The following is an 18,414-nucleotide window of genomic DNA, read 5'->3' on the forward strand; positions in this document are numbered from 1 at the left end:
GGGCGCGTTTTAGCTCGGCTACGTAGCGCTCGGCTTGTCCGTTTGTCGCTGGGTGGTAGGGGGCCGATGTAACTGATGAGATCCCGTTGTCGCGATAAAACTTGAGGATCTCCGCAGACACAAACGGTGTTCCGTTGTCCGACACTACCTTGCGCGGCAGGCCGAACGTTGCAAATAGTGATCGGAGGTTGTCAATGACTGCTGCCGAAGTCGTCTGTCCCATTTGCCTTATCTCAAGCCACTTTGTGTAGGCATCTACGACCACAAGGAAAGTGCAGCCCTCAATTGGTCCTGCAAAATCAATGTGCAGTGTGTGCCATGGTGTGTCTGGCTTTTCCCATTCTGGGACAGGAGCTTTCGGCGGGGCGCTCCGGCTGCTCTGGCAAGGCTTGCATTCTCGCACCACTGTTTCGATGTCGTTGTCAATGCCAGGCCACCACATGTAGCTTCTGGCACACTTTTTCATTGCAACGATGCCCCGATGTCCGGCGTGGATGAGAGACATAGCTTGTGCGCGTAGTTCTCTCGGCATCACAACTCGGGACCCAAATATGATGCAGCCGCGATGGGTGCTCAACTCTGTAGCTCGCCTGCGGTAAGCGTCGAAGTTGTCCCCTTTGAGTTTATGCACGTTGCCTTGTTGAACAGCTGTGTAAACTAGCCGGAGAGCTGCGCACTTCTGCGTAGATGCTGCAACTGTGCCTGCTGTAAGCGGAGGTTCTGGCAGTGCTTCGAACATCAGAACGTCTCCTGGTGGAAATGGTTCGTCAACAGTTGCGTCTAGTGGCAGACGGCTTAGCGCATCGGCGTTTTGATGTTTACTCCCATTGCGGTAGACCAGAGCGTAGTCGTACGCTGAGAGTTTGATGGAATGCTGCGTCGGCTCGATGACACCTTGCTGCTCCAGTTTGTCCAACTCTTTTTCAACTGAATCTCGGAGAGCAAACGGCACCGGCCTGGCCTTCAGAAATTTGGGTTGCGCGTTGTCCAACAACTCCAGTGTGACCGGGGGCCCTTCGTTTCCTGGAATCTCTTCCGAGAATACTCTTTCGTATTTCTCTTGCAGTTGCTCAACCATGTTCTGGCTCGGCGTCTGGTGTATGCCGCATATCATCACGCCTAGTGGAGAAAACCAGTTTCTCCCTAGAAGGCTTGATCCTGTGCCCTTCACAACAAGCAGAGGTAGCGTATGGGTCTGGCCGTTGTAGTTAACCTGCACGTTGGCAGAGCCCAATAGTGGCAGATTCTGTCCTGACCACGTTCGCAGGTGCGTGTCGTCTTGTTGCAGGGCGGGTGCGTCAGATGGCCATGAAGTTCGGAACGTGTCCTCACTGATCAGAGTACAGGCTGCGCCGGAGTCCACCTCGAACTTAATCAGCTGGTGATGTACGCTTACTTCTGTAAAAATCTTCGGTCGCGTGCCGAGATTCATGGTGTTCAGGTCGTACAACACAGATGGTGTTGCTGATGTTGTTCCATGGAGATCAGATAGCGGCGTATTCTCTGAGGCGTTGACGCTGTGATTAGGCTGGGAAGGTGACTTTATCTTGGCAAGTCTCCGTTTCGTAATGCATGCTCTTTCGATATGCCCTCGCTTGTGGCAAAAATTACACGTGGCTGACTGGAATCGACATCCCTGGGGGTTGTGTTGGTCGTCACACCGCCAGCAGCGTTGTGCCTTTTTGACCGATTTTACAACAACAGAAGGCTTGCGCACCTGGTTGCTTGTCTGGTGTACCGGCTCGGTGTTCCGGCGAATCCCTCTCTGCTGGTGACCGGCGCTCTCCGCTCGAACGGCGATGTCGTAAGCTTTGCTGAATGTGAGGTCCTTCTCAGCGAACAGGCGCTGCTGCAGTGACTCGTCACTCAGTCCGCACACAAATCTGTCGCGTAACATCACGTCCAAGGGAAGCATGGTGGTGTTAGCAGAAGAAGCTGCGTCTCCCTCCTGCCCGGTAGCTGTTGTCGACAGCGTTCCAAAATTGCAGTCGGCAGCGAGCTTCTTGAGCGCGGCTACGTAGGCGCTCACAGTTTCTCCTCCCAGTTGATATCGTCGTTGGAAGCGAGCCCGGCTGTAGACCTCGGATGGCCTTGGGTCGTAGTGCTTTTGCAGCGCTTTTACGATGTCGTCGTAAGACACTGCCGCTGGTGTGCTTGGCTGAATAAGGGCGCAGACAGTATCGTAGGTCTGCTCCCCGCACAGCGTCAGCAGGTTGGCCCTCTTCAAGGCTGGGTCTGTGATGTTGTTAGCTTCAAAGTAGAACTGAAGGCGTCCAACCCACGATGACCACGATGAGCCGTTGAACTCTGGTATCTGATTGGGAAACCCTCGCGTAGCCATGGCTTGTCAATAGCGTTGCGTAGCGCGGGTCGAATCCACTTTCTCGTCGCCACTGTCGTGTCCGGTCGCTGTGTTGAATGCAGCGAAAGACGCACACGGTACTTTAAGACTTCGTTTATTTAAAGCTGATGAGGGTGCGACCAGCGTCGACCGAGGCAGGAGCCGAACTGGCCGCCCGAAGAAAGGAGGGAGTGGAGAAGCGTCCACGGCAGGGAGTGGCTTCCCAGAACAGGAGGAGGGTGCGGGGGCGCACCGTGGGGGGGCATCCGGCGACAGCGTGCGACGAGGGGCAAGCGGTCGTTAGGAGGAGGATGCGAGTGGTCGTTAGGAGGAGGATGCGAACTGTCGTTAGGAGGAGGACGCGGGGGCGCACACACACAAAAGCAATAAGGGGACACAACACTTTTCAACGACCCCTTGAACGACAGTGAGCTGCAGGCGGCTTGACGGCGTCATTTGCTCAGAGCTGCTGCGTCACTGCTGGAGAAGGCTACGATGAGGTTGCGGAAGCGATTCTAGCGGCGTTAGCAGGACCGTCTATGGGGTGTGAAGAAGAGAAGCTTCTTCCAAGGAGGACTTTTATACCCTCGCCTTTAGATGTTGTTGTTTACCTCAGTTCTTGCTCAATTTTTTTTCCTCCTCAGTCGACATCCTCGCGTCCTAGAGTTTTTTTTCTTTTTGTAGTTCGGATACACCCCGGTCGGGAATCTTAAACCACGGTCAGGGCAGGCACGAGGTTTGTGACAGAAGCCCATTATCTATACCATTCTTGTGCATTGAGAGGTAAAAAAAAAACAAAAAAAAAACACGGCGTAATGCGAGATTCAGCGACAGGTGTTCAGGTATTTTCATCTCACGATATATTGAGGCCAATAATTTGAGATCGACATGCATATATGTATAGTTGTAGAACACTATAGTTTTTCCACGTATTCGGCCGAACTTGGGTGAGCTGGCTTCCTGCGCTAAATGTCAATTCAATTTGAATGTACGAAACGATCATAAGGACAATAAACATTGTGCCGCAAACAATTCAGGATGCTGAAGTAAAAGAAATTTCCAATGTACGTGCCAAAAATGCAGTTTTCGCCGAGTACTTCCTATTCACCAAGAAACGTTCGGACATATATATACTTTCACAAGGGGCAAACGACACCCTTAAATGTGCCACGAACAGCGACGGCCTCTGCATAACATTTTACCGACGTTACTTGGTATATGCTGCCATTTAGCGCCGTCTTGTCATGACCGTCCACTAGCGTCTGCGAAGGAAAGGGAAGAGTGGGGAGGGAAATGTGGAGCAGTTGCCGAGGAATGTAAGGTACGCGTTCGTGCGTATTTGTATGTGTGTAAGCAGGGGGGAAGGGTAATTAAGCATGCAGCCTGCTTCTATGAAGCAAGGCTTATAGTTGGGCTCCTCATAATGCACGTCATTTGTAAATGTCTTTCAAGCTTGGTGGACGGCATAGTGAAGGCAACAGACAAATCTTTTCACCATCTGAGGTTTAATGCGCACAGGACTGTCGATTCGTTTAGTGCGCCCGCAATTGCCTCCATTGGAATGTGGCCACAGCTGTCTGGTTTCGAACCCGCGACCTTCTGTGCACTAGCAGAGCGCCACATCCGTGAATCAAGTGCCGCAGCAAGAAGTCTTGTATACAGTTAGTTTTCAGTGAAAACGCACTTTCCTCTAGTACTCCTGAGTCCTTAATCTTTAGTGTGATAAAAGCAAGGGTGTACACGCTCCCCAAATGAAAGAAACAGGTGTCCTATGAACGTGATAGCATTCGAGTTATAGGAGTCACAAACATGTATACTCCGTTTCATACACAGCAGTCAACGCAGCGAAGGCTGCGGCGCCTGTTCGCGCTCCTCGTCCGCATCGCAATGTAGTGCGTCGAAAGTGAAAAGAGTAATGAACCTAAAATTACAGTAAATGTTGGTCAATATCGTAGTATAATAATAACAGTGTTTTATTTTGCAAAAAGATTGCTTTTTTTATGTTCTTCAAAACAGAGTGCCTTAGTTTTGTGGTTTTTTTGCGGCTCCCCCTGTATCAGGTTTTCGCAGCTATAGGCCGGCCGGTGATGTCGTCTGCTTTCGTCTGTCGGTTTCTGAGTCTTCGAAAATGGCACCGCTATCTCCTACTCTCTTGTTTTCTTCGCCCACTGCGGCTTCAAAAACATTTCCTGCTCGCCTATTCTCCAAGCTGAAGTCTCCGAAAATTTCGAAAGACTGCAAGCAGGTGATTGTCAATGTTTACTCTAGCGTGAGGAAGCGCTTCACGGAGAAGGCTGTGCGCGAAGTTCTCGAAACTGTGGGCGAGGTGACCGGGGTGAGCCCTCGGACAGTTGCGAGGTTCAAGAAAGAAGGTCCCTATACTGGAATAAGATCACCTTGTGTGCCGCATGCTAAAAAGTCGCTCATTGCCAGAGAAAAGCACTTCGCAATCACGTCCGTCGCCAATACACTACACTGCCTTTTCCCTTCGAAGCATGTAAAGAGCGCTGTGTTTTTCAAGGTAGGCATTAGAGTTTGACAGTTTCAACTTTCTACCTAATGATTATTTTAATAAAAATAAAAAATGGCTGAGGCTTAACTTGGTTAAGCCTGGAGAATGCGAAGTATCATCGTGTCGCGTAATTTGGAGGCGCACAACCACAGCGACGGCGCGAGGTGGGCCCCCGTTTCTGCACTGTCGTGACGTCATCAAGTCACGTGGTGTGACGTCATGTATCACGTGATTTGGAGGCGCACAACCACAGCGACGGCGCGAGGTGGGCCCCCGTTTCTCCACTGTCGTGACGTCATCGTGTCACGTGGTGTGACGTCATGTATCACGTGATTTGGAGGCGCACAACCACAGCGACGGCGCGAGGTGGGCCCCCGTTTCTCTACTGTCGTGACGTCATCGTGTCACGTGGTGTGACGTCATGTATCACGTGATTTGGAGGCGCATAACCACGGTGAAGGGCTGAAGTGGTAGCTAAAGTAGTATGCTTCGCATAAAAAAGCCCTGCCAAGCCGGGAGTCGAACCTTGGCCCCTTGTAAAATGAACAGACAGGCGCGCGCTTCGTACCACTCAGCCACGACGCAAGGCGGACGGATACATTTTGCTTATTTTTTGCAGCGGACTACTTTCGTACCTTTGGCAGCGTTGACAGCTATGTATGAAACGGAGTATAGACAGGCTTGTAACGCCCACCTTGGCTTCGCCAGGTGGACGTTCGCAAGCAAATCTTTCCGCTCAGTGTTTCAAATCAGTGATTCGCTTACTGCCGACATGATAAATATCGCCGTTGAAGATCGCGCCAGCGTTTGTACACTGACAGTGAGGTGTGTCTCCTCTGAAACGCTGCGACAGCAACGAGGGGGAAAATGAATAAAACAATAAAAATCACCTGCGCACGAGTGGAAAGGAGCGCATGAATATACGTTCGCACTCGTTCGGCCTATTATGATTCAGAGGTGTTACTTGAATATCGCTGATTGGACTTTGCGTACAGAGACTTGACTATATTCACTGACGGGTGCTGCTTGTTTCTGTCGGTAACAGAAGAGCGGCCACATCATTGGATCCTCGCTGCTCTCTCAGGACATTGCCACGGTGCCAGGCCGCGCGCCGCTACCGCGTTCCAGATTTCTCAGAAGTAGTATATAGGCCACTCAGAGATGCGGGCGCCAAAGCTGCAGGGTTTCTTTCATAGTTCAGCTCTATCTTTCAAAGCTTTTGTTCCCGCCCGAAAGTCTTTTTGACCGCCAAATGTCGCATTCTAAACGGCGCACAGCAAGAGCAGCGTGCCTGCGAACCGCGCCTCTTTTTATTGTTTCGGTTTTCTTGCGTTCAAGAATCGACGGGGATCCGTGCCTGTTCTTTGCACCCGATCGAAAAAAAAAAACAACAAAAAAAACCATCCGAGGTTGTGCGTGTGTGTGGGTAGGACAAACAATGGCGTGACGTCTTTTGATTTGCGCACACACTCAACGACGCCTACGTTCGTACGAGGCACACTGTGCGCTTAAAGAGCAACTTCAGGGGTCTTGCAAGGTTCGCGTATCTCAATATAACTTTGGCGGCGGTTTCTTCTCCCTGTTCTGCAGATAATGTCCCCCTAGCCAAGTAGCAGTTTGGCGTTTTTTTCCTCCTTAGAGTTCAGAGTCATCAGTTCTGAAAATTTCTGCGGGTAACACTGCGTCTATGCTGCCGCAGATATTGCCCTGTCGATGTGCTCGCCCTCCGCTCGACGGATCAAAGCTTCCAGGCTTGTATCCGGTCATTTATGACATCTCATAGAAGGAATCATTCTTATTTGCAGTCGCTTTTTAAGCCAATCAACACGTTTACGGGATCTTCCTTATAGGATCCAGGTTAGGCTGGCCATGTCTGTCACGCCGTCGCTGCGTCAGGGGAAGCGTGGCCACCGATCACAGAGCCGTTTGACGGTTTCAGTTTGCTGCTATTGCTTCTCTAAATTTGTTTTACACGCCTGAGAAACAGTCTGTAGAAACGAAGAGGGGCAGGGTGGTTTTCTTCGGGGAAATGTAAGACCATCACGAGAAATATCGAAAAATAATGCAGCAATAGAGTCGCAGTTGTTCGGATTCCGGCAACATTTACTTGAGGGTTTATACGTGCTCACGCGCATGCTGCTGCACGTGTACTGTCAGGATGTACACTGCAATGCAGGCAACATAAAACCATGCGAAACCATCACTTAAAACCACTTCTGCCCAGGGACGCAAATGTGGCTGGTCATGTTACGGCGCAAAGAGACACGCTTGAGCAAGCGGATATACTCATTTATGTTTCACACACGAACCCGAATACAAATAACCCATAAAAGGAGCTGAATCGTCCCGTTTGAATTTAACTGTATGCCATAAAGGAGGAGGAGGAGGTAGAAGAGGAAAGGCAGGGAGGTTAACCGGAAGAATAATCGGTTTGCTACCCTACACGGGGTGAAAGGGATGAGATTATGAAAAAATGAAAGACAAAAGAGAGTAGCAGAAAATTGAAGTCACTGTGAAAAGTCAGTGTTCGTGGAAGTCACAGCCTATCGTGCAGGTCAGAAGTTGGCAAGAAGCGGAGCAGTGCCTTGGAGGCCTTCACCGCCGACGATCGCAGCGGCCAGTGGCCGAGAATCTTCATTTCCGTCAGTGGGCGTGGATCTAGACGCTTCATCGCACGGCTGAGAGACTGCCTTTCGGCGCTGTAGGCAGGGCAGTCACAAAGAATATGGGATATAGTCTCGTCATACCCGCAGATGGCACATGCAGGGCTATCAGCCGTACCGACTGATAAAGAGTAATGGTTGGTGAAGTGTGCGTGCACACAGGCACGTGTTTTAGCGTTGTAACAGGCGAGTGCGTTGTATTCGCGAGGCGATGTCGCATTATACGCGTATATAGCGAGAGCTGTATATGCAATAGGCCATGAAGGGCCGTTGGTTCAAGCGTGTTAGAGGGTGCGTTGTGGTGTGCATGACTTAGTAACGTGTTTGGGATGCGTACTGATGTTACAGTAATGAAAAAAATTAAAACCAGGTTTAAATGTCTGAATTAAGCGCCAGAAATTGCGCGGAATGAAAACGCGATGCTATGGTGCTCCATTGTACTCAAAACAAATGGTGTGTATGAGTATGCAGTGACGTGGTATGTCGTGAAGTGTAACCTAGGCAGTGATTGGTGATTGGTAATCGGTAATGTGATCGTTTGGTTTTGTTTGGTTTTGTGGGGTTTAACGTCCCAAAGCGACTAAGGCCATGAGAGACGCCGTAGTGAAGGGCTCCGGAAATTTCGACCACCTGGGGTTCTTTAACGTGCACTGACATCGCACAGTACACGGGCCTCTAGAATTTCTCCTCCAAAGAAATTCTAGCCGCCGCGGCCGGGATCGAACCCGCGTCTTTTGGGTCAGTAGCCGAGCACCATACAGGGTGTTTCACCTAAGACTTTCTGCAATTTTTAAAAATAAGCTATTTGAATTAGATGCGCGATTTTTCTGGCATAGCATTGTCAGTGGTGTAGTACATCATAATGCAGCTAAGACATGCTAACTAGCAGGCTTGTTAACCAATATTTAATAGTTAACTTTTAAACTATTATCCTTGGGCTCCTTAATTATTAAGATGCATGTAGCCCACCGCAAGTAATGTCCATATCCGTTTTTAGAATTTCGAGAACGCGATTATCCTCGGCGCTGTGGCCCAACAAATTTTGGCTATTTCGACGAGTTAGGTTCACTGGAGAGGTTGCTTTGCCTGCAAGCTTCTCAAACCGCATGTATTTTGGCGCGATGTAGGCGAAATTTGTTCGGCCACTGCGCCGAGGATAATCGCGTTCTCGAAATTCTAAAAACGGATATGGACATTACTTACGGTGGGCTGCATGCCTCTCAATAATTAAGGAGCCCAACGGTAATAGTTTAAAAGTTAACTATTAAATATTGGTTAACAAGCCTGCTAGTTAGCACGTCTTACTAGAATTATGATGTACTACACCACTGACAATGCTTTGCCAGAAAAATCGCCCATCTAATTCAAATAGCTTATTTTTAAACATTGCAGAAAGTCCTAGGTGAAACACCCTGTATAGTACACTGAGCCACCGCGGCGGCGTAATGTGATCGATAATTTCGATTTTGATCGATGACCATGACCAATACTGTGATTGTGTATTGGCAACCAGTGAGAAATGAGAAAGAAAAGGAATAAATAGGAAAAAACGGAGGATAAGGCGCTATCGCGTCTACTCTTGAGGCGAAGCTTAAACGCTCTGGTAATTTTTTTCCCGATTGCTCAAAACATTCTGGAACGCATTCTTTTGAAATGCCCATCCGTACTGCATTGTTTCTGATCTCTTCTATGGACTGAAGTAGCCCTTGCTCTTCGTATTGCCCTTCAAATGAGACTTCAGGCTTTTTGCACTGCCAGAAGTCGCATGGAGATATATCTGTTCGCAAGAAAAGAGGATGAGGGACGGGGGAATCGCTGGCAGGTCATGGTGGCAGGGCTTCCATTGTCACTGGCTTTGTTGAGTGATGCGGCGCAAACCTATGCTGCATGCTCGCTAAGCAGGGGTTGAGGATTTTGCTTTGTCAAGCGTTCGTCCACCTTTTTCCTCACCACCTCCGTCAGTGATATATATTGATATTGATACAGTGCTTTTATGAGTTATTATGTATCATTATAAAATAGCTGGTTGCTTTTCGACCAGAGTTAGTCTGGTCGAAAAGCAACCAGACTAACAATAAAAACAACGTTCATTAGAAGCGGCGGAAACACTACATGCGGAGTTTCTGAACGTTCAAAAGGTCGGCTCTTCATTCAGTCAGATTAATACTTGCGAAAAGCACGCAGCGCGCTAAGAACAGCCGACAGGAGACAAAGGAAACAGCAAAACACAGAAGTTGTAACCGCGGCAGATGTGACTGCCTGATGACCGGGAGAAAATTGTCATTTCAGACATTCAACCACTATAGTCGCTGACAACTACACGAACACCGAGCGGCAAATACGTGCGTGCTCATTCTTGCCACTGCCGTCATGCGTAGCGTGTAGCTTTAGTGTTGCAATGATCAGACAGTCGTCTAAGGCTCTGAACTCTCAGCACACGCCCAGCGACAGATGTTTTGTGTGCGTGGGCCGCGAGTTGCCTCTGAGGTTCGCCTTTCAAATCCGCCATTCTGAACTCTGAAAGCACAGCATTCTTCCTCGCTGTCCTGTTATCATTCAAAAGCTGGCGTGACCTTAACGGCCGTTCCGCTTCTGCTGTTGCACAAAAGGTGCGACACCCACGCTGTGAGGAAAAACAAAGCAGAACACATGAATGTCTATTAAGATTTAAACAAAAAGGACAGGGCGCATTAGATATCCCTAGCACTCTCTTTTAGCGCACTTGCATTCCACTCAGACAAAGTATACAGCGCTTAGAATTTGATGAGGCTGCTGAGTAGAGGATGCGTGTGCATTCACTTTATTTTTCTTTTGAGGCATTAGAAAAATATTTTGATCGATTGCGTCCACCGAAGCCGGTTCAATACTGCAGTGTGCACTGTTCTCCAGCACTTGGATTCTGAAACAGAGCTTTGTGCGAGTAGTGACACGTTCTCTAGAGCAGAACTGCGAACAAAAGTTTTCATTCTAAAAAAAAGCAAAAATATGGAATAAGCGTATCGGGGCAATGCTTGGGAGGAGAAGGTCGTTCGTATAACACCGCCACAGCTGCAATTGAAGACTGTACATGCCTGTTAAGGAAAGTTCGTGTCAGCAATAGAACGTATCAAGTGAACGGCAGAGACCACCGTCGTGCAACTGGCTCATGACGGCGTTTTAACAGCTCAGTATAGTTATAAATGCTAACATTCTCGTTGGAAATTAGGCCGTTTTCATCGAAATTTATCTTTATCCATACAGCTCCGAAATGTGGAGTCATTGAACGACCCTTTAAATGAGTAACGCGAAAGAAAAAAACAAAACAAAATCTACTAGTAAGCTATATGGATGAAATGTTATACTCTATTTCAACATCTCTTGAGGATCGCAAAAAATGATAGAAAAAACGACAGTTTCGAGTACCATACTCGTGTGTGAACTTTGAACATTTTTTTTTATACCATGCGTTCTTATTTGCTTTACACTAAACCTACCTAAGATTTAGCATTTTATCCACACCACACCGTTTTGAAATTTTACCCTTCAACTCTAACATGCAATCACTTCCGCGTTAGCGCCTCTGTTGGAAATAACACGCCGTTGATTTGCGCGAAACCCAGTGTGCTGTGCTGCCTGGAACCTTCCTGCACCCTAGCCGCGGCAGATTTAGTGAAGATTGGGGGGAGGCGGGGATGAGGAGAGTCTTCCACGGAAATAGTATGGAAAGCCCGATTTCTTCGCGCTTTTTTTTTCAACAGAGCTGCTTTAGGAAATTTTATGCTGCCGAGTTCCGCGAGTTAAGCAATGTAGAACTTTGGTGAACAAAGGTAGTGGTGGATTTAAAACACGGGGGGGGGGGGGGGGGGGGGGCACTGTCTGGTTGCTTGGTACGGTGATCAGTGGCGCGTGGAGGTAGAAGAGGAAAGGCAGGGAGGTTAACATGGGTTTGCAAGACACCGCAGGGCAAGCTTGACGACCCTGACAGCGGGCGCATCGCGGAGCATTTTATGTTATAGTCGACGCAACTCAAGAATGAAGCGTCAGATGCCCCTCAAAGAAGAGCCTGCAGTCTGTGGCAACGACCATTTTCATGAAGCCGCGGTTATTCCGATTAAGCCTTCGTTCATCCCCTTCGATCTGGCGCCACCTGCGATATCACGGTGAGAATCGATCGGAGCCATACGGCTACAAGGAAAGCTATACAGCTTTCTCAGAAACTTCGTAGTTAAAGAAAAATTCGTCCTGGTCCGGGGTTCGAACCCAGGACCACCGCTACACCGGAGCAGTCGCTCTACCAATTGAGCTAACCAGGACGGCAAGCTTATGGTAGGGCGAGATCGAATTGATCAATAACTCGAAGTGGGAACAGTTCCCACTTCGAGTTATTGATCAATTCGATCTCGCCCTACCATAAGCTTGCCGTCCTGGTTAGCTCAATTGGTAGAGCGACTGCTCCGGTGTAGCGGTGGTCCTGGGTTCGAACCCCGGACCAGGACGAATACTGTTCCCACTTCTAGTTATTGATCAATTCGATCTCGCCCTACCATAAGCTTGCCGTCCTGGTTAGCTCAATTGGTAGAGCGACTGCTCCGGAGTAGCGGTGGTCCTGGGTTCGAACCCCGGACCAGGACGAATTTTTCTTTAACTACGAAGTTTCTGAGAAAGCTGTATAACTTTCCTTGTAGACGTATGGCTGCGCTCGGGTGGATGCCAATGAGTAATTACTCCCTTATTACAAATCTACTCCACCTTGGGGGATTCCCCTAAACATTTCACCAGAATCGATCGACGCTATTGGCTGGAGGGCCCCCTTTGAGGGGCGTTTGCCACTTCGTTCTTCAATTGTATCCGACTATAGTCACGACGAAGATCTGATTATGAGAAACGGGGCATTTATGTTCCGGAAATATTGCCGGACTAGAGAGAATTTAGTGCAGAGTAAAGTGCAAGAGGGAAACTGTGTAGATTATGTGGCATGCATGTGGTTGAGAAATAATAATAAGCATTACAAAGTAAATAGTTACCTTACTGGAAATGAATAGAGGTGAGAAGTGAAAACGCGTGCAGTAACTAGTGTATTACTACAGCACGGAACTTGAATTCTGAGAAGGCAGTAAAAGGTTGGCCATTTCACGTCTCACGTGAATGTGTAAAGCTCGTCATATTGCATTTTATTTACGTTTTCCTTAGTGAAGTACGAGCTTCAGATAAATATCTCATACACCATCATTTCCATTTTCAAGGGCTATAGACACCTATATATTTAGTTGCGTGTTTTCTTCTTTCAAATGATGCGTTACAGACTAGAATGCATGGCTCACCTCGTGAAATTCGCCTACGTCCGCTAAATAAATTATCACTGAGTTTCTTCTTTCGTGCTGCTTCGGTATTGGTTTCATCAACCGATCGATGTTTGTTACTTGTCCTTAAGCTGTCATTAAGGTCACGTGATGCATGAAAAAACTGCAATATAAAGCTGATAGGTAGTTTAACTCACTGTAACACTTAAACCAGCCTGATTCAAGAGACAGAATGACAACAAACGGTGTATCAACAGTTATATTGCCGTTTTTTTTAGCTTCATGTGACCTAAAGGTTAACTGCTCGTCACATCATCGTTCGGTTGATGAAACCTAAACTAAAGCGTTGTGAAGAAAAAATTCAATTATAAATTATTTAGTGATTGTAGGCCAGTACCAAAGAGTGATACATCTACATTGATATATCCAATCAAAAAAGTGATGTCTATGGTCCTTTAAGTGCTTCTTTTAAGGCTCTTCATTCCTCATCCATCAGCTTGCCGTTCGATGCGACATGTAAGGTGGCCACCACTCTACAGATTGCTTCTTCAAGGGGAGGATAAGACATGCACTTATGTGTGTGAGTCAATTACGCTGTTTCGTCACGTGCATGATATAGTCACTGCTGTGGGAACTGCGTAGAATCGCTCTGTAAAATGACCGGGAAGCGAGCATTGAGACAAAGGGGTGGCGTGAATGTTATACAATTCTCGGCGCGTAAAAATGCAGCTTGACTACAGGGACAATGGGTGATCACCAGTGCTATGCGCCCTTCAATTAACACTTCTACATGCTTCTGGCATGGCAGGTCGCGGAGTGACAGTACGAAGAAGTCAGGCATGTCATGTGCGGTGTGCGCCCCAAGTGCGCGTCCCCGATCGTGACCGCAATGATTGATTACGCTGTCTTTTTTATTTCTCGCTATTTTTGTCTTTCCAGCATGTATGTGTGTGTCCATTGGTGCAAGTGTTCACGAGAAAAAAGAAACGAAATAAAAAACCCGACGATGGCCCCGTCAACGACGAGTGAAAAGGGCGACATACAGACGGGCCAGTCAGAGCTTGCGTGGGTTGATTTCGCTAGAGTGAACTATCTGGGTCACTATAATTTCGCGTTTAACTCAAATGGCATGGAAAGAAGTAGAATGAAGACAGAGGCCTATGATTTCTTTTAGCAGATAAAAACCAGCGGCATTAAAACAACTTTATTCGCATGCACCGCAGGAATGAACCGCAGGAATGAAGGCTAAGGCGACCTCCTGTGGGGCAGGACCTCCTCTCTCCGTGTTAAAAAAATGGTGTCCAGCTTTTCAAGACAAATGTCGGTAGGCGGCGCTGATAACGGCCTCGGAACTTAGCTCGCATATGTTTAAAGACAATCATAAAGCGATCGTAAGGGCAAAGTGGTGGCCAAACAAACTTATAGAATCTATATGCCGCACATTACTCATGCAACCATGTGTCTGCGTGGTGGCGGAAAATTTTCTCTCAAGGCAGATATGATATGAACCGTGCACGTCTACTAGGGGGAATCAGTCAAACGTAGGCTCTTCATTATAATACCAAGGTGTTTCGTGTGAGTGCAGTCGCCAAGAAATTTATGTGTCGGGATATATAGACGCGTGACTTTTAAGCAAAGCTAAATTACGTTATATTAAAACTAGCGTGTGAAACTACACTTCAGCTTTTCGTGTCTCCAAGAGCGGGTCCAAGCAAGTAATTCTCCAAAGGTGGTGATCCATGCCACAATCGGTACATTACTACAAATAAATAAATCACACGGATATCTAATTACATTATTTGTTGACGGTGCGATAACATTATAACCTGTTGACGCATTGACATTGTTCTGAGTCATTCTTTTTAGTGGTTATGTTTGCGGACCCCTACACGTCTCTCCGTACCCGAGACGTCTCGTCGGGTCATCTAGCTGGTGGTTAGATGTCTCCTCGAAGGGGTGCAATGAAGATACTACTTCGAAATGTCTACTCGTCACTTCCTGTCTGGTTACGTCACTTCCGACCTTGATAATTACGTGACTGATGACACATTCTTTTCTTGACGAGGTTTCTAATGTTATCGCATTAAACAAATTTATTGTTAACACTAGGGAGGGAAGAGAAGAAATTCGAATATATAACATAACCAGACATTCAATTTTATATATATTTATTCATGGAAAGATCATGCGCATGCACGCTGAAGCAGCCAACAGTACACCCAGAGTGCTCTCCACGGACGGCTCTAGAGGAAAAGCAGCAGTCCCTAGCCCCGCAAAGCGATATGTATATGTGAATAGGGTATTAGCGCAGTTGTCACCGACTTGTGTGCATGCTTTGCGATGTTAGTGCATGTAAAATACGCTAAGTGGTCGATATTAATCTCGACACAGCACAACACAATGTATACGTGCGCATGCACGTGCAATGCTTGAAACTCTGGACCACATGACTTCATACTATGCACTTAACCGATGGCTTGGAAAACTCTCCAGGCCGTAACGGTAGTCCCTTCGTTTCCTGAGCAACGTAGATCTCGGCCCACGGCTGTGATAAGGCGCATTAATCATGCATTTGTATATACAGCCGTACCTTAATATAACGAAATTGTTTTTAACGAAATAATGGATATAACAAAGCGATGACGATTCCTCTTGGAACCACGGTCAGTTTGGGCTATAAGGAAGCTTCGGCTATAACGAAGTAAACAGGCCCATTCAACTTCCTTATAACAAGGTTCAGCTGTATTGCCACATTGCCACTCGTGTGTAGATGGATTGGCTCATAGCCCGGCAACGTGAAAAGGGGTATCCGATTTGTGAAATTGTCTATTTTGGTCATTTTTCTTTCCGTTTCGGCGAAAACGACATTGAATGATCGGAAAGCTGAGTCTCCGTTGTGTTCTAAACCGCTGGAAGAAAGGGATTATAGTTTTAGATTCTTCAAACATCGTGTCTCTGTCCCCTAAAAGGGCTCTAAATTTTAGTCGTTTCCACAGACGCTCATTGTTTATACTTTTAATAGTTTCGGAACAAACGTTAGCCAATGCATCTAGACGCCGCAGTTTTCGACTTGCGCGGGAAATCACCAAGAACCCGCATCCAGTGGAAAAAACGCCTAGTTTATTTTCTCTACAATTAGTTATACCAATAAATGCCATTTCTCCGCCTGAAGCAGCAGAGGGCACAAGGCTTAGTGGCGCTAGCTAGCAGCTGGTTGTCCCGAAATCCTCCCGATTCCCCTTCCTGTCCCGCACTCCAGAGTGCCAGGCTCAAGAATTACGGCTCAGCTCTGAATTATGCCCTGCCCTTCTCCCTGTTTCGCGGCAGTCCCGGCTAGCTGGGCGAGCTGGCAGAAGTTCATTGCGGGGAACCATCGCCCCAGAGACGAAACACAAAGAAGTAACACGCTGATTCCGCGCGCTAAACAGTGCTGTGCCTGTCTGTTATTTTATCTTTGTATCTTGTCCCTGTGTCCTGGTTGTCTGCAATGATTGACTATCTCCCTTTCTGTCTTCGCTCGCGCCCTTTGTAAAGTACAAAGCGTGGGCCGCTTTCTGAGAAAACATGCGCTCCGATTGTGTGCATGTCACGTTATTTATGAAATACTCTCGTTCTCCGGACACGTGTATGTCGGCTAGGCAGGGAGCAGATTTTGTGACGGAGCAGGGCAGCTCGAACTAAAGGTTACAAATAAATCAGTGGTCGCCTAGCTGGTCACTCCCATACAATTCTTTTAGACAGTCTGCAGACTGTCCATAGACTTTTGTCTGTGAAGTCTATTCACATTTTACTGACAACTCCTATAGACTAATCTTAGGCAGTGGAAATCCTATAGGCAGTCTAATGACAATCTGTAGATTTCTGGTCGTACACTTTTAGTATACTTGCTTCTATAGGCTATTATACAGAAAGAAATATGGGTAGGAAGACAATGTATTCTATAACAAGTGTATAGACAGTCTATAGACCATTTTTCTAAGGGCTGCAACCATATCGGGGTGCCAGGCGGGCCCAAGGATCTCACAAGTTTCCTATCGGAAAATTGGTAGTGAAGACGACTCAGGAGATGAGGGGCGCTGTAGCGGGGCGCTCCTAATAATTTCGACCACCTGGGGCTCTTTAATGTGCAGTCACATCACAGAGTCCATGGATATCAATCATTTCGCCTCAGTCGAAATGCGACCGCAATGGTCGGGATCGGCCCCGCGTCTTTCGGGTCAGCAGCCGAGCGCCATAACCACTGAGCCACCGCGGCGGATGCTTTACATGGATATAGTCTCCACCGAGCTCCACTAGAGATTTTTACTACAATAAATTTTGAGTTTGTAATGAATAAATTGCAAGATGAATCAGCTCTTCTTAATTAAACTATAAACTGGCAGATATACGTAGAACGGTTGTTTCGTGAAAACTATGATGGTATAGTGGCGTGTGGCAGGTAAAACTAACAAATTGTTTTTCTTAGGCCTGAATATGTTATTAAGGCGAAAAATATTTCATTTCGGCGGAAAAAACAAATGGCGTGTCAAAGGGGCTTATAACGTTGCACTCAAGCACTGACTGTGAGGTTAATGCTGTGGACTGCGGTGCAGGTGACTCAATAACAAGCTCTTCTGGGCATGCAAAAGATTGACGACTGTTGTAATTTTACTGGAACACTGCAGTTCTTCAGATGTTACTGCCCATACTCATGCGTATACAGTTCTGGCAGTACCTAACTGGAACACTATGGCTTTTGAGTTCGGCTGCTAATCATGAGTTCGTGCACTCCACCACTGTCACAGTAACCGCATTTCGATGGAGGATAAATGTGAAAGCGCTCGTGTACTGAGATTGGCATGAATGTTAGAAAACCACGGAAGGTCGAGCTCAGTTTCAAGCCATCCACTGATTCACTGATCCACTGATGATTCATAAATCTCAGACAGTTCTGGCTAACCATCTCTCAGACTTTTAGGTGCCGCAAAGACGATATCTGTTGATTGAGCATACGCAAAGCAACTACGTACTAATCTTTCTTAGCACCGCAGGATTCCGCTAAGCGGCTTTACATTTTCTGATCGTTCTGCCAGCAAATGAAGACGCCAATCACACCAGCTATCCTTCTGCGCCAAGATTACTTGAGCATATCGGTCACGTGTAGAAGATTAAAGGAACGTAGGCGGCTTATTTCTCGTGCGTAAAAACCGAACTGACTAGCCGGCTTGAAAGTCAATCGGTGGTACACTGATTGATTTGGATGTTATGTGATAAATTATGATCCGTAAAATAGATGTTTAAAGTCATGTGGTAATGATTAGACAGGCAATATCATTCAGTGCCACTGATGTCAGATACATTGGAACACGTGGAAAGAAGAACTAAGGAAGGGGAGCAATACTAGAGGAGGCAGAGTGAAAGAAGTAAATAAACGAATAAATGAAGTCTGAGTAAAGAAAATAAATCAGAAAAAAATAAAAACGAGGATAGCTAATAAATAAAGAGGAAAAAGAACAGGAAATAAAAAAGGCCGCCACCGTCTGGAAGACGTTGAAGTAACGAGCGTTAGCTGTTGGGTTCACTAGAATTGGTATGAATGAGATGCGAGATGTTTTGCTTTTTAGTTGCTGCCCCAGATGG

The 18,414-nt window shown here is 47.1% G+C and overlaps 1 protein-coding gene and 1 non-coding gene across 2 annotated transcripts in view; both read left to right on the forward strand.

Moving 5' to 3' along the window:
* The window catches only part of LOC149342414 (uncharacterized), a 54,291-nt gene that overhangs the window by 22,234 nt on the left and 13,643 nt on the right, over positions 1–18,414 (forward strand). The gene's annotated exons all lie outside the window — the stretch shown is intronic.
* TRNAS-GGA (transfer RNA serine (anticodon GGA)) lies at positions 12,053–12,126 on the forward strand. The gene has a single exon. It is a non-coding gene; the product is annotated as a tRNA-Ser (tRNA).

The sequence above is a fragment of the Amblyomma mixtum genome, chromosome 5 (genome assembly GCF_055824585.1).
Source record: "Amblyomma mixtum isolate Tamu chromosome 5, ASM5582458v1, whole genome shotgun sequence".
Lineage (NCBI taxonomy): Eukaryota > Metazoa > Arthropoda > Arachnida > Ixodida > Ixodidae > Amblyomma > Amblyomma mixtum.